Source organism: Gymnogyps californianus, chromosome 2 (genome assembly GCF_018139145.2).
Source record: "Gymnogyps californianus isolate 813 chromosome 2, ASM1813914v2, whole genome shotgun sequence".
In the NCBI taxonomy this organism is placed as follows: Eukaryota; Metazoa; Chordata; class Aves; order Accipitriformes; family Cathartidae; genus Gymnogyps; species Gymnogyps californianus.
Window position 1 is genome coordinate 23,117,800 of NC_059472.1, and position 12,390 is coordinate 23,130,189.

The window sequence follows — 12,390 nt, forward strand, 5'->3', positions numbered from 1 at the left end:
CCAACGCTGCGGGGTCGCTAACTTGACAGTAAGGAACATATGCTCAAAGGAAGACGCAACAGGTGTGACACGAAAAGAGCACATGCACTTGGGTCAGCAAAGATGCCCCCCACTAGGTTACAGGACAAGCCCCCACCGCTGCTGCACCTCTCACAAACACTGGTTTTGCAGCATCCATGGTTTTGTGGGCTCAGCAGCCAGCCTTCTCTGAAAGTGTTTCATTCAGATTAATTAAGACCCTCCCCCCAAAAAACCCAAGAAAAACCATATCTTCCTTAGGAAGCTCGGTTTAAAAGAAGCAGAGAAAAGGATCTCTAGCAAACATGGAGATAGAATTTAGATTTTAAAGCCCTAGGAGCAAAAAAAATATGTGCTTCCTTTATTTTTAAATCCCTTTGAACATTTTCAGATCTGTAAAAATATTCAGTTAGAACAACTGTAATCAAAATAATATACTGTGTATTTTTGTAATCTAGTTTGGGGATTCTTTTCCACTCCCAAAACATAACACAGGATCATTTTTGGGTAGAGAAACATTTTTATTTTTGCAATTTATTTTTTCTCTGAAGAAAATGCACTTTTAAATTACGTGCAGGATGGATTCATAAATTTGAAGCAGTTTGCAGGCTGTTAGAGCTGAAAAAACAATTTGAGAGTTTGCAGCATTCGGGCCAGGTATTCTCACATCCAGCCCTTTCCGCTGATACAGTCCCGATGGCTGCGTACAATTCAGCTGATGACTTGCTCTTTGTTATGCTGTCAGCGGAGCTGCCGAGCATTTCTGACTCAGGTGGGCAGAACGCTTCACACCCCAGTAGCCATGACCACAGACTGGGAGGAACCCAGCAGGAGCTATTGTTGCCAAGGGAGAATTTGTCAGAGCAAGAAGCTCGCTGGGGAGTGCTGGGGAAGGGAGGAGCAGGCCAAAATCACCAGCAAGGCTGGTCTGTGGGAGGAAGATCATGGCGGGGGGGGGGAATTTTTGGTTGGTGGCAAAGCACCAAGGCATAGAAAAAGAGCACTTTAGTGCCACGTATATCCAAATGAACGTACTGAAGAGCCCTCTGAACATCCTTTGAGCTGCTATGCCTTATTTACTTGGAGCGGTGATATGCTGGAGATATAAATTGTTCTGTGAATGTCGGAGTGGTGCCAGGGACCGCGTGAGCCGGGGGCAGGACATGCCTAGCAAACTCCCAGATCTTCCTGGGAGTGGCACGCTGCGCAAGTGCCAGGAGAGGCTTCATTTACAGCTGAGGTACAGGTATGTCAGCCTAGCTTGTTAGCCAAGAACCCGCAGGAAAAGTCTTCCCCGAGTTTGCGTCCAGCTGTTTGAGGGGTAGGTTTGGTATTGCAGATCAAGTGCCTGTGCACCACGAGCTTAAAAGTTTCATCAGAAAGAGAACTCCTAACTGTGTTTGCCTCATCACCAGCTATCTGTAGGAGATGGAGAAAACAAACAGTTCGGAGAGCTTCTTGGTCAGTGCTGAGTAGCTGTAGCATATACCGCACTGACTGATGGATTTAAGCATGCTCTGTGGAGTTCAGGACATTCTGAGAACTTCCTGCCTGAACATCAACCATAGCTCTAGCTGGACGCTTCCGAATCTCCACCTTGTCTTATAATCTGCTTATTAACCCCCATCCCCCACCCCTTGTGCTTTCCGATAGTTGCAGGATGCAGTACGGGTCTTTCCATCCTTTAAGACCATCTATGGATTTCATCTCTGGTAGTGATTTTTACTGCTTCTTTTTCTTCAGCCAAATTCTGAAACTAGATATGCTTCATACTTCTTTTATTATCCTCCTTCCTTTTTGTTTTCACAGCAGGTGGAACAATTTCTGCAGCAGGTTTTTTGGGTTTATTTTTTTCCCCCAAATCTTGTCCCTCCACCTATTCTCCTTAGAAGAGCACCCAGTCTCTGCTTTTGAGTTCTGAGCTTTCCTTGTGCAAACCATCTTCTCTGACAATTGGCACTGGTACGCATCTTAATCCATGGCCTAGCAAGTCTTCCTGTGCACTGTTGTCTCCATACAACTTTTTGCATTTGCAGGCATGAGCTGTAACCAGCTCTGGTGACAGTTTTTCTGTTAAAGAAGAAGAAGAAAAATGACATTGTAAAATCTGGAGCTGATCAACAAATCTGTTGCTGAAGCTCAGACGAACTCACAGCATTCTGAAGTTAGTCTACTGCTATTATTGCTGCTCGCATGCTGCTTATCGTATCATAGAGATCATTTGGTTACAGCTTAGGTGCACTCTTAATTAGCCTAGCCAGAAGCCTGCCAAGTTTGGGAAAAAAAAAAAAGTTTAACTGAGAAGTGAGACATTAACTATTTGAGAGATAATAATATCCATAAACTTGGTAGTCTCCTTCAGCAGTTTAACTTTCTTCTCATCGAAACCTCATTTTCAAGTTAAGTAATAAGAAAAAGAGAATCCAGAAGTTGGGGGAAAAAAGAGTACCTGCCCTGTGAGACCTTAGGCCTGGAGTTTTTGCTTCAAAAATCTTTCCTCGAGGCTTAGGTTTCAAAGTCTGCCCTAGATAAATGACAAGAAATATTGGCTTGGTAACTCTGGCCCTGGCTTGCAAGGGACAGGGTGGGATCTCAGCCCCTTCTTTGGCCTCAGGTTTTCCATATGGCCACAGGCAAATCATATGGACCTTTACCTGAGAGCTTTGTCCCTGCAGAGCTTTATCCTGCAGGACTGGGTGTAGATGTCAATTTGCTGCTGACCTTTAAACGACTGTAAAACTGTAACTTGGCCACACCGCAAGCACTCCCACTAATTTTATACTTCCTGGGGCTTATCTATTATGCAAAACCAGACAGGTTTCACAAGCTGGGAAGCTGTGCAGAAGAGCAGCTTTTACCACAGCCCAGTACTATGTATGTGTCTATTCTTTGTTTTGACATCAGCTCAATTGTGTCCTGTTTAGATAATTGACCAGAGAAGAACTACAAAAACTTTCCATGCTAGATAAGCTATCCATCTTGAGGAAGAACCTGACAGAAAAGACAAAAAGGAGACAAGGCATTTTTCTTTGTTTCTCCAGCTAAGCTAATTTGTAAAATATACAACTCTCACATGTTTTTTAGAGTAATACAGACCCTGTGGGACAGTTGTAAGCCTCCATACCTTATAGGAATATTCTAAAAACATTGCGATGTTGGGTTGGATATATTATTTGAAATGCGTGTATATATTAAAAAAATAATAATTTGTTTAATTCTAGTTAGCTTCTTTTAAACTCGATTCACTAGTCACACCACACAACAGCTGGGTCTTTAAAATGTCAGGTAGCTGGCAGGGGGGCACAATAAGAATCCACAAATGTTTGGTGAGTATAAATATCAAAGCAGGAGATTCTCCAGTCAAGATGGAAAGGGGTCAGTAACAATTAGTTTTGTTACAGCTATTGACATGAGCACATCCTAACAGCCTGGTTGAACTTTTTGGATGAAGAAACAGCCATTAACTGGCTCCCACCAGGGTATATCTGAGACCTCATTACTAAATCAGACAGAATTCTTAGGCTGGTTAAGTTACAGGAATTGATGCTGAGCCAGGAGACCAAGGGGAATACAAAGATAGTAACAGACTCTGGAGATTCTGGGAGGAAAAAAGGTGTTCAGGGTGGGAAGGAGGAAGAAGAGGCAGGGCAAGAGAATCGAGTTGCTCTGCAAGAAATAAAACAAACAAGGTGGGGTTTGGTTGATTGTTTTCATGGACTTGTGTTCTTTGTCTCCTAAAATCTCCTCTGCCGCAACAACCTCAGGTTCTCGTCCGAAACCCACTCTCCATATAGGGCACATGCTATGCTCAATCAAAAATCTTTGAGCATACTCTGGCAGGCTGGCGGCTCTCAACCGCTATATAAAGGCTGGCTTCCACCTGCCTTTTCCACAGCGCAGGCATTTAATTACGCGCTTTGTCCTCTGTACAGCTGCAGTTTTTCACAGACCTTATTTATCTTGAGATTTCAGCTCATCTTTCAAATTTGGTTGAAATTGGGTCCCAAAGTTTTTAAGGGGAATTGCTGAATGTACAGAGAGATAAACACCACAATCTCATAAACCTCATTTCAAAGGCAACCAGGCTAAAAAATGCCAGTTTTTAATTTCTGATCCTTTTCATGCCAAATGTTGTCTAACATTTCAGCAGCAATCTGTGGCCCTGAGAGCCTCTTTCAATATCCTATCAAGAATATAAAATAAATTGTGATAAATGTAGTCAGTATAAAATAAAATGAGTTGAAATTGGTTGCTGGGATGCAAAACTGAAGTTGACAGGCAGTTGTGAGGAAACTTGCAAGAAAATGCTTATTTTATGTATTTCTTTGGGGCTTAGCAGCCTGGAGCTGTCAAGATGGTTTTGCACATGCTCGGCAGCAAAAACAAGGGAACTGAGTGATTTTACTAGTGGAAAATGTAAGTTCCTACTGCATTAAGCAAACCTTCAAGATTAGAAATGCTATTAATGCCTATAACTTGAATAAAGTTACTTAAATACGTATTTAGGGGCCTAAGTTGCCCTTGTAAAACTACACCTTGAATTTCTTTAGTACCCTGTTGTGACAATTTTACCAAAGGCTTGTGGAAATCTAAATAAAATATATTAGTAAGTTCTCCTTCATCCATACCTCTGTTGAACCATTCAGATACCAGTAAGATATTAATGAGATTTTTCTACTCTAGAAATTGTCGTTTCTTAGACCACCTCATAAAATGACGTTTGAGGTGCTTAACATTCAATTTTTAACTTCAAATGATCATCTAATACACAATTCACTGTATTAATAATTCCTTGGATTACCTTATAAAAATACAGGTTCAATATGTTACCCATCGATCCTTTTAATGGCAAATGTTTATAGTGAGAGTTTGCATGTATCCTATAGCAGCTATGCTATTCCATCTTTGAGGTCCTCCAGAAATCCTCAGGGCGTACCCTATGAGACTGGTAACTTGCACCTTAGCATTTTTTCTGATGCCTTCAACTCTAACACCTATGATAGATTTCTAAAGAATGTAAAGAAAAGAAATAATTTATCATTTAAAAAATAAGAGACAAACTAGGATAAATGCATACAAGACAAGAAGCTCTGAAATTAAGTGGCAGAACTGATATGAAACAAGACATTATGGAGCCTTTTTCCTGACAATCAACATTAAAATAACAGTAGCTAGTAAGCGCAAATAAATAAATAAAAGTCCAAAAATAAATCAAAGTAGGTATAATAGAATGATGTTAGTCTCACGTTTGCTTCAAGACATCCTGTCTCTTCTGGTAACACTTTTTAAGTATTATCTTGCTCACTCAAGAGCAGTTACCCATAACGGAAATGAATACAAGCTAAAAAGAGTTCCAAGTTCCCAAACCCCAATGGCTATTGTTTGCAAAAAGAAAAAGAACTGTTTTCATCTATAAACCAACAGAATGACTCCGGATTCAGGAATTCGGGGTGTAATTCAGTCCTATGTGGAGGATTGGGATAAGACCGATGCACAGTTAATTTATCAACACCGTATTAAATTCACTCGAACTCGTACTTCCAGCCCCAGAGGACCCGTGTTCAGTCGGTGCTCCCAGCGGAGCGGGTGGCCAACCGCCTTCACGCATCCCAGGGCAAAGCACGCCTGTTTCGGCAGCATCCATCTTGCTTCCTGTAGGGAGAAATGGAGAAGAAAACATATGTGATAAGCTTTTTCACTGTATCTTTGGAAGACACACAAATACCTCAGCATTGGGCAATCAGTTAGGAATGAGAATATAATAAAATCATAATACATAAACCATATATATTCCACTTGCAGGCCTCTGTCTATCCAAGTGTTTTCAAACACTCATGTTAAATCTCCTTTTTGTTGCTGATGTTGGGGATATTTCATTTGATTTCTTCACGGTTCTGATGACTGCAGCAGCATCCCTAAAACGCTCCTTAGCTGCATCTCAAAATAGTCTGATTAATCAACCTTATTCAAGAGTGATGAACTTTGTTCTTCCGTGTAGCTTTTGAGTTTGCATCTAACATTGTAAAATCAACTCAGGTACAGAAACAAACTGAATTTTCCCTGGGAAAGCAGATACACCCAAAGCAATGCCAAGGTGCCTGTTTTCAAAATGAGCTCTCAGCAATTCAAGAATTTGCACACTTTTACATTCAGTATGTCACTAACACACTTAAACACTACAGTGAAAGGAACCAAATGAGATCTGTATATGGACCTATACATACATGACAGCCTCGCCACCCAGATCTCTCAAACTGTCCTTCCAGCTAACTGGTTACTGAAAGTTATTGCAGCCCTTCAAGTGCAGCCAGGTCCTGATGTTTTCCCCCATCTCGTACACTAAATATCAGAAATAGAAGTTCTTTAGATTAAATTCAGCTCTTAGTGACCTCTGTGCAAACTCACAGTCTTTCATACCTTTCAGGAGCTTTTTCTAAACAAGGGAGAACAGCATCTACCTTCCTTTCTCAGAAAGGTTAGCAGGAAGTAAAGAGCAGTGCTGATTTATCTTCATCATTTGGTGACAAGTTCTGTGAAGGAAGTTGCCATATTACATTACTTTTTTTCAGAATCAGGGAATGTGATAACTTACAATTCATCACTTCTATGCCATTTATTTGGTGGGTATCCTGACATCCTTCTTGGATACTTGTCACTTTGGTGACAAGATGTTTGCAAACATTTTTAAATTATTTTTGTGAAAATGACCTTTGCATTTTATTGACAGTCGAATCTGAGGAATCATCCTTGGGGACACTTCCAACCATGCACTAACTCTCTAATATAGATATTTAAACCAGTCCATATACAAAATCATTTGAGGATTTTAATCCAAGGTACAGGATTACTTATGCAGGACTGTCGTGGTTTAACCCCAGTCAGCAGCCAAGCACCACACAGCTGCTCCCTCACTCCCCGTCCCTCCTGCCCCGCTCCTGGTGGGATGGGGAGGAGAATCAGGAAAGAAGGCAGAACTCGTGGGTTGAGATAAGAACAGTTTAATAACGAAAGTAAAATATAATACTAACAATAATAATAATGAAATATAATAATAATAATAATAGTAATGAAAAGGAATATAACAAAAAAAAGGGGGGGGGGAACAGTGATGCACAATGCAATTGCTCACCACCCACTGACCGATGCCAGAGCCGTGATCCGCCCCTCCCGGCCAACTCCCCCCTGTTTGTATACCGAGCATGACGTTCCATGGTATGGAATACCCCTTTGGCTAGTTCGGGTCAGCTGCCCCGGCTCTGCTCCCTCCCAGCTTCTTGCACACCTGCTTGCTGGCAGAGCATGGGAAACTGAAAAGTCCTTGGCTTAAGATAAGCGCTACTTAGCAACAACTAAAACATCAGAGTGTTATCAACATTATTCTCATACTAAATCCAAAACACAGCACTGTACCAGCTACTAAGAAGAGAGTTAACTCTGTCCCAGCCGAAACCAGGACAAGGACTCACTGGTACTTTGATTCTTCAGCTAAATGTGTCATTTTTTATAAAACTAGACTATGGACAGACATGTGAGGGCGTTAGAGAAGGTTCTGAGGACATCTTCGATGAGGCAGAGAGAAAGGCCATGTGAGATCCAGCAGCTCTACTTTCCACTCAGTGATGGAAAATAGCAGCTTTATCCACAATTTACATGTTTTATCACTGGCACCTGACAGAGAGTCAGAATCTGACTCATTTTAGACCACTGGAAGGGAAAAAAAAGGAACAAAAAGAAAAGAAAAGCCTAAAATGCATCCATCCTTCACTAAAGTCTCTCAGTTGGGTCAACCTACAAGAGTGTCCTGAGGATGAAGGGTGTCAGTTGATCCAAAAGCACCAATCAGACTACAAAGGAGAGGAATGAAAGATCTCATTCCCTTGTGCAAAGCTTGAAGTTTGGCTTGTAAATCACAGGCTGTGGCCAAGGAAAGAAATAAAGATAGCTAGGACATATTCCTAAAAATGTTAAAAGTTTTATTCCAGAAAGGTGGTAATACTCCAACGGTCTTGCTTCTGCTAAGTGGGGGGCAAGGAGCGCAAAGCCCTAGAGAAGCACACAAAGGCTGCATAAGAATACTCCTATATACAGTATAATCATGTAGCCTGAGAATCAGCACAGAAAGGTATGTAACAAAGTCACAACAGTCAGAATTTTGAGCAAGCAGCTTTCGGAAAAGTAACTCCTGACAGCAGGAGAGCACACAACAGAGCTGCCAACTCTTCTTTTTTTCCCCCGCGGGGTGTAGATTTGCAGAATCATCTCCTGGTCTCCGGAGAAATGCCCTTTGCTAGGCTGCCTTTCCTCATTTTCCTGTTCTCAGGAAAAAAAACCAGTCAATCAGAACATCTCCATTTTCTACCAGCAGCCTGGTTAGCACCAAGAGTAACCACTGCTGCGCCTTCCAGTCCTGACAGCATTCGCCGACTGTTAAGAGCTATTCCTACGGACTTCCTCGACTGCCTTCCCTGGCCTGTGTGAGGGTAACCCCCCAAAAACCCTGCCATCCTCTTCTAGTGTGTGGATAACCCTGCCTTGCTACCCATCCGCTTTCAATTAAAAATGGTTAAGCACAGGGAAGAATAACGAAGCAGTTACAGGAGAAAGGATGGGAGGGAAGAAGAAAGAACTAAATGCTGTGTTAGAGGGAGAATAAAAGATATCTGGGGTCATTCCCACCCCCCCCAATTTCTTTCTCTCATATAAGAAAGTAAAGTAAGAATGACTGTAAATAAACATACATATATGTACTTTCATATGCAAATGTGTCTAACTCTACAAATGAGTTTTTGCTCCTAGCTGCCAACAAGTACGCCTGACAGTCTGAGATAGTGAAAGTGCAAGTCATCGAACAAAAAGCTATGTGGAGAGCAGCAGAGAAAATGCATTTGAAGAAAAGGGAAACTGCTTAAAGCCTATCTTTTTAAGAGACCAAGTTCCCTGGTCAAAACTGCAATAAGCAAGACAAAATAAAACATTCCACACTGGGGGAAAAGTGCAGGAAATACAAGAATAGAAGACAGCAGGAGAGTATCTGTTCAAGAGACGGCGTATGCAAAGGTGAGTAATGTCTAATTCCTTGGATCTGTTTCAAATGGCAGCGTTCATGAAATCCAGAGGAGTGGAAATGGTGTTGGGCAAAAATAGCCCACTTAAAGGGGAACGAGTGCAGCGTCTATTGACATATGGGGCTGTAAGCAAAACCAAGGTTAGTGGCAATTAGGGCTGTTGCAGGAGATGTTCCATTCACTCCAAAACCAGAAATAATGGGAAGGACTGAATGGAAAGGCTGATGTTTTCCTTCCACAAAACTATTAACACTGCCTACAGTATTACAGCCTACTTCACAAGGGGTTCTCCTATATTTCCTGAAGATATCAAAAAGCAACACATACTTGTGCTTCACCTAACGTATGCTCCAGTCTGGATTCTTTATGCACTTTTAAGGATTATAATTATTCCTGTATCAGTTAATTTTTCATCATGTTACCACAAAACATTCAAGTACCTCTGAAAACGTATAGTCTATATTTGGGTGGTTGCCATTTCAATGAGACTTTTCTACAAAATAAAGGTTTAAAGCTTATGTTAAAAATGAACTCTGTAACATAACTTGAAGCAAGTTGCAGCAAATGCTGTGCCATCATACCATCTGTGTTCAAGTACAGCTCTCAAGCTCTCCTCCTATTGCTTCCTAAAGTGGAAAATAATGGTAAAAAATAAAAACAGATAAGATGAAGAAGCATTGTGTATTGGAATACATTATAAGCCTGAGCCTTACGATGCTTGTTTCAAAAACTAACTCCTCTGTATCTGTATACCCCAACAATGCATCATTGGGGAAGTAAAAAGGAAGGTTATATTCTTCTTCACATTTAAATTAAGAAACAGTGATGCTCTCACCTGACACAGCTAGCAAATTCTGGTGAGCTTTGCTCTACCCGATATTGCCCACTTTGCTTTTTTTTTAGCTCTCTTCACAAGCATTCCAGCAATATTCCACAGGAACGTGAGTGAAATTCATTAAACCTTGGAGTAAATGGAAGGCACTAGAACTGATGAGAAATTAAAATAAAACAACCCACTGTTAAATCAATGTCTAAGATAACAGAAGTTGCTGGACAAAACTTACACGGCGAAAAATGTACGTTATGACAAACCCCAACATACATCTTAGGCCATGAGAAAGGGCAGTAAGAGATCCATAAACAAACCCTGTAGGTAAAATGGCACCACAGAAAACCTAACTGTTCTTTATATGGTACAATTTTAAGGGTAAATGAAAAAAAGCCCTATTCTTAAAAAGTCAACTTTGTCATACGGAGCTTAAAATAGCACCTTTCTGATATTCAGTCAAAACACAGGATCGTTGTTTTGAGAAATAAAACTCCCGTTCTGGTCACTTTATTGCACTCTCAGGTCTACACTCACTTCATCGCTGCAGGGCGGAAGGAAGACAAGGAACATGCCGAGAAGCTACCCCAGAAGTGCCTGGAAAAGACAGAGAGAGGCATGCAGGCAAGACTAGGAGGCATGAGGCAGAAGGCAGTGCATCTGCCGGAGAAGCTGTTGACGCTGTTTTCTCTGGTACCATACCAACCTGGTCCCGGCCAGTCACTTGTCAAGAACACAAATACATTCATAACTTCCTCTTGCTTGCGGAGAAGCAAGCACCTCACTTTTCCTATGCCATTCCCACACACCGCCCTACCAACAGATTTTTATGACTCCGTCTACATAAATACGCGTCCGTCCTGCGCTGTGGCTATTTCTGCGTGAGTTGTTTTGAACAATTAGTCAAGCAAGTATTTGCGACCCGAGCAGGAGTCGCTCAGAGAGCTGCTGCCGCTTGTTTTCCAGTTACGGCTCCACAGCTGGGATACAGTAACCGACCACGTGACCAGAGCCTGAGGTTTTATATGAGACCTTGCATTCAAAAGGAATGGGGCGGAGTGCTCACCGGGGTCTGCCATAGGCACAAGAGCCTGGAGCAAGCCCCTGGGAGGGAATCTCCCTCTCCCGCTGCAGACGCTCCTGTTCCGTGGCATTGCCAGATTACAACGTGAGCCTGGAAGAGAACATCTCCCTGCCCCCCTCTATCCTACCTGACTCTTTTCAAAAAATGTATCGAGGCGCTTTCTCCATCTTATTGTTCTCCATCTTATTTCTAATTCTGTGGGATAGTGCTGCTGATCCCAGCGCCCAGGAGAAAGCATATGAGAGGTCAGGACACCGCATACTTGAGACAGGGATTCAAGCTGGGGCATGCTGTTCAAAAAGGGGACAAGTGAACGCAGGCTTTGAACACCTTTGGGAAGCACTCTTTTTTTCAAAAAAAGCATTTCCAACAACAGCAATGTTTATCATTTCAATACGGTTCCTACTCCTGTCAGCACGTTCTCATCAACCTTTGCGTGGTGCTGGCTTAAATGCCCGTTCGCCTTTCCGAGGGAGAGCCTTGCGAAAGGACTGTTCTGCATCTGCAGAGCCCGGCTGTGCGTGCACCCCGCCAGCCCCAGGCAGGGTCTCTCGGGGCCCTGCCGCCACTGCCGGGGCTCCTGCCCAGGCTCCGTGCGCCGTCCTTTTCTCGGTCTTTCCAACCCACAACCTCCTTCCTGCTCCCGCTCCAGGATTAGGTTCCCGGCACGCGGACCGATGCCTTGCTCGGCACACGCAGGCCGCCATGCGGAGCCGCGTGCCCCAGGACAGTCCCCGTCCCCTCGGTACCCCGGAGCTCACCCACCAACCCAGCCTCCCTCACCGGTGCCCCACGTTGCGGCCCTGCAATGGGAACGGTGCTGGAGGCTCAGCCAGGCCGTGCGGGGGCTTGGCAAAGGGGGGATTCACCGGACAAACGCGGCCCTCGTGGAAAACACAAAGCCAGGGGAGGTCACCTGGGGTGTGTGCTAAATGGGGGGGCCGGGCCGACACCCGCACACAACCCACGGCCGCATTGGGTGGTGCTGCCCCCCCCCCCCCGTTTCCACACGGCGCCCCGCGCCGCAGGCCCGGGCACAGCTCCGCCACCGCCGACCAGCGGCGAAGGCAGCGGCGGGTGAAGGGGGATCCCCGCCGGGCGGCGGCCGGAGCGGGCCGGAGCGAGCCGGCGTCCCGCCCCCTCAGCCCTGGCCCCTGACACTCCGCCAGCCGCCTCGCCCCGGCCCGGCCCTGCGGCAGCCCCGCAGCGCGGACGACCCCCCCGCTCGGCTCCGCAGTTCGGGGGGGGGAGGCGGGGGGGGAGAGGCGCGCGCCCGCGGGCGGGGCCGCCGGTTCTAGGCGTGTCCCCCCGGCCCGCGCGCCGCCGGCGCCCGCGGCGGTTGGCGAGGCCTCCACCCTGTGGCGCGCCGGGGGAGGCGCGGGCTCGTGCTCGCGCCC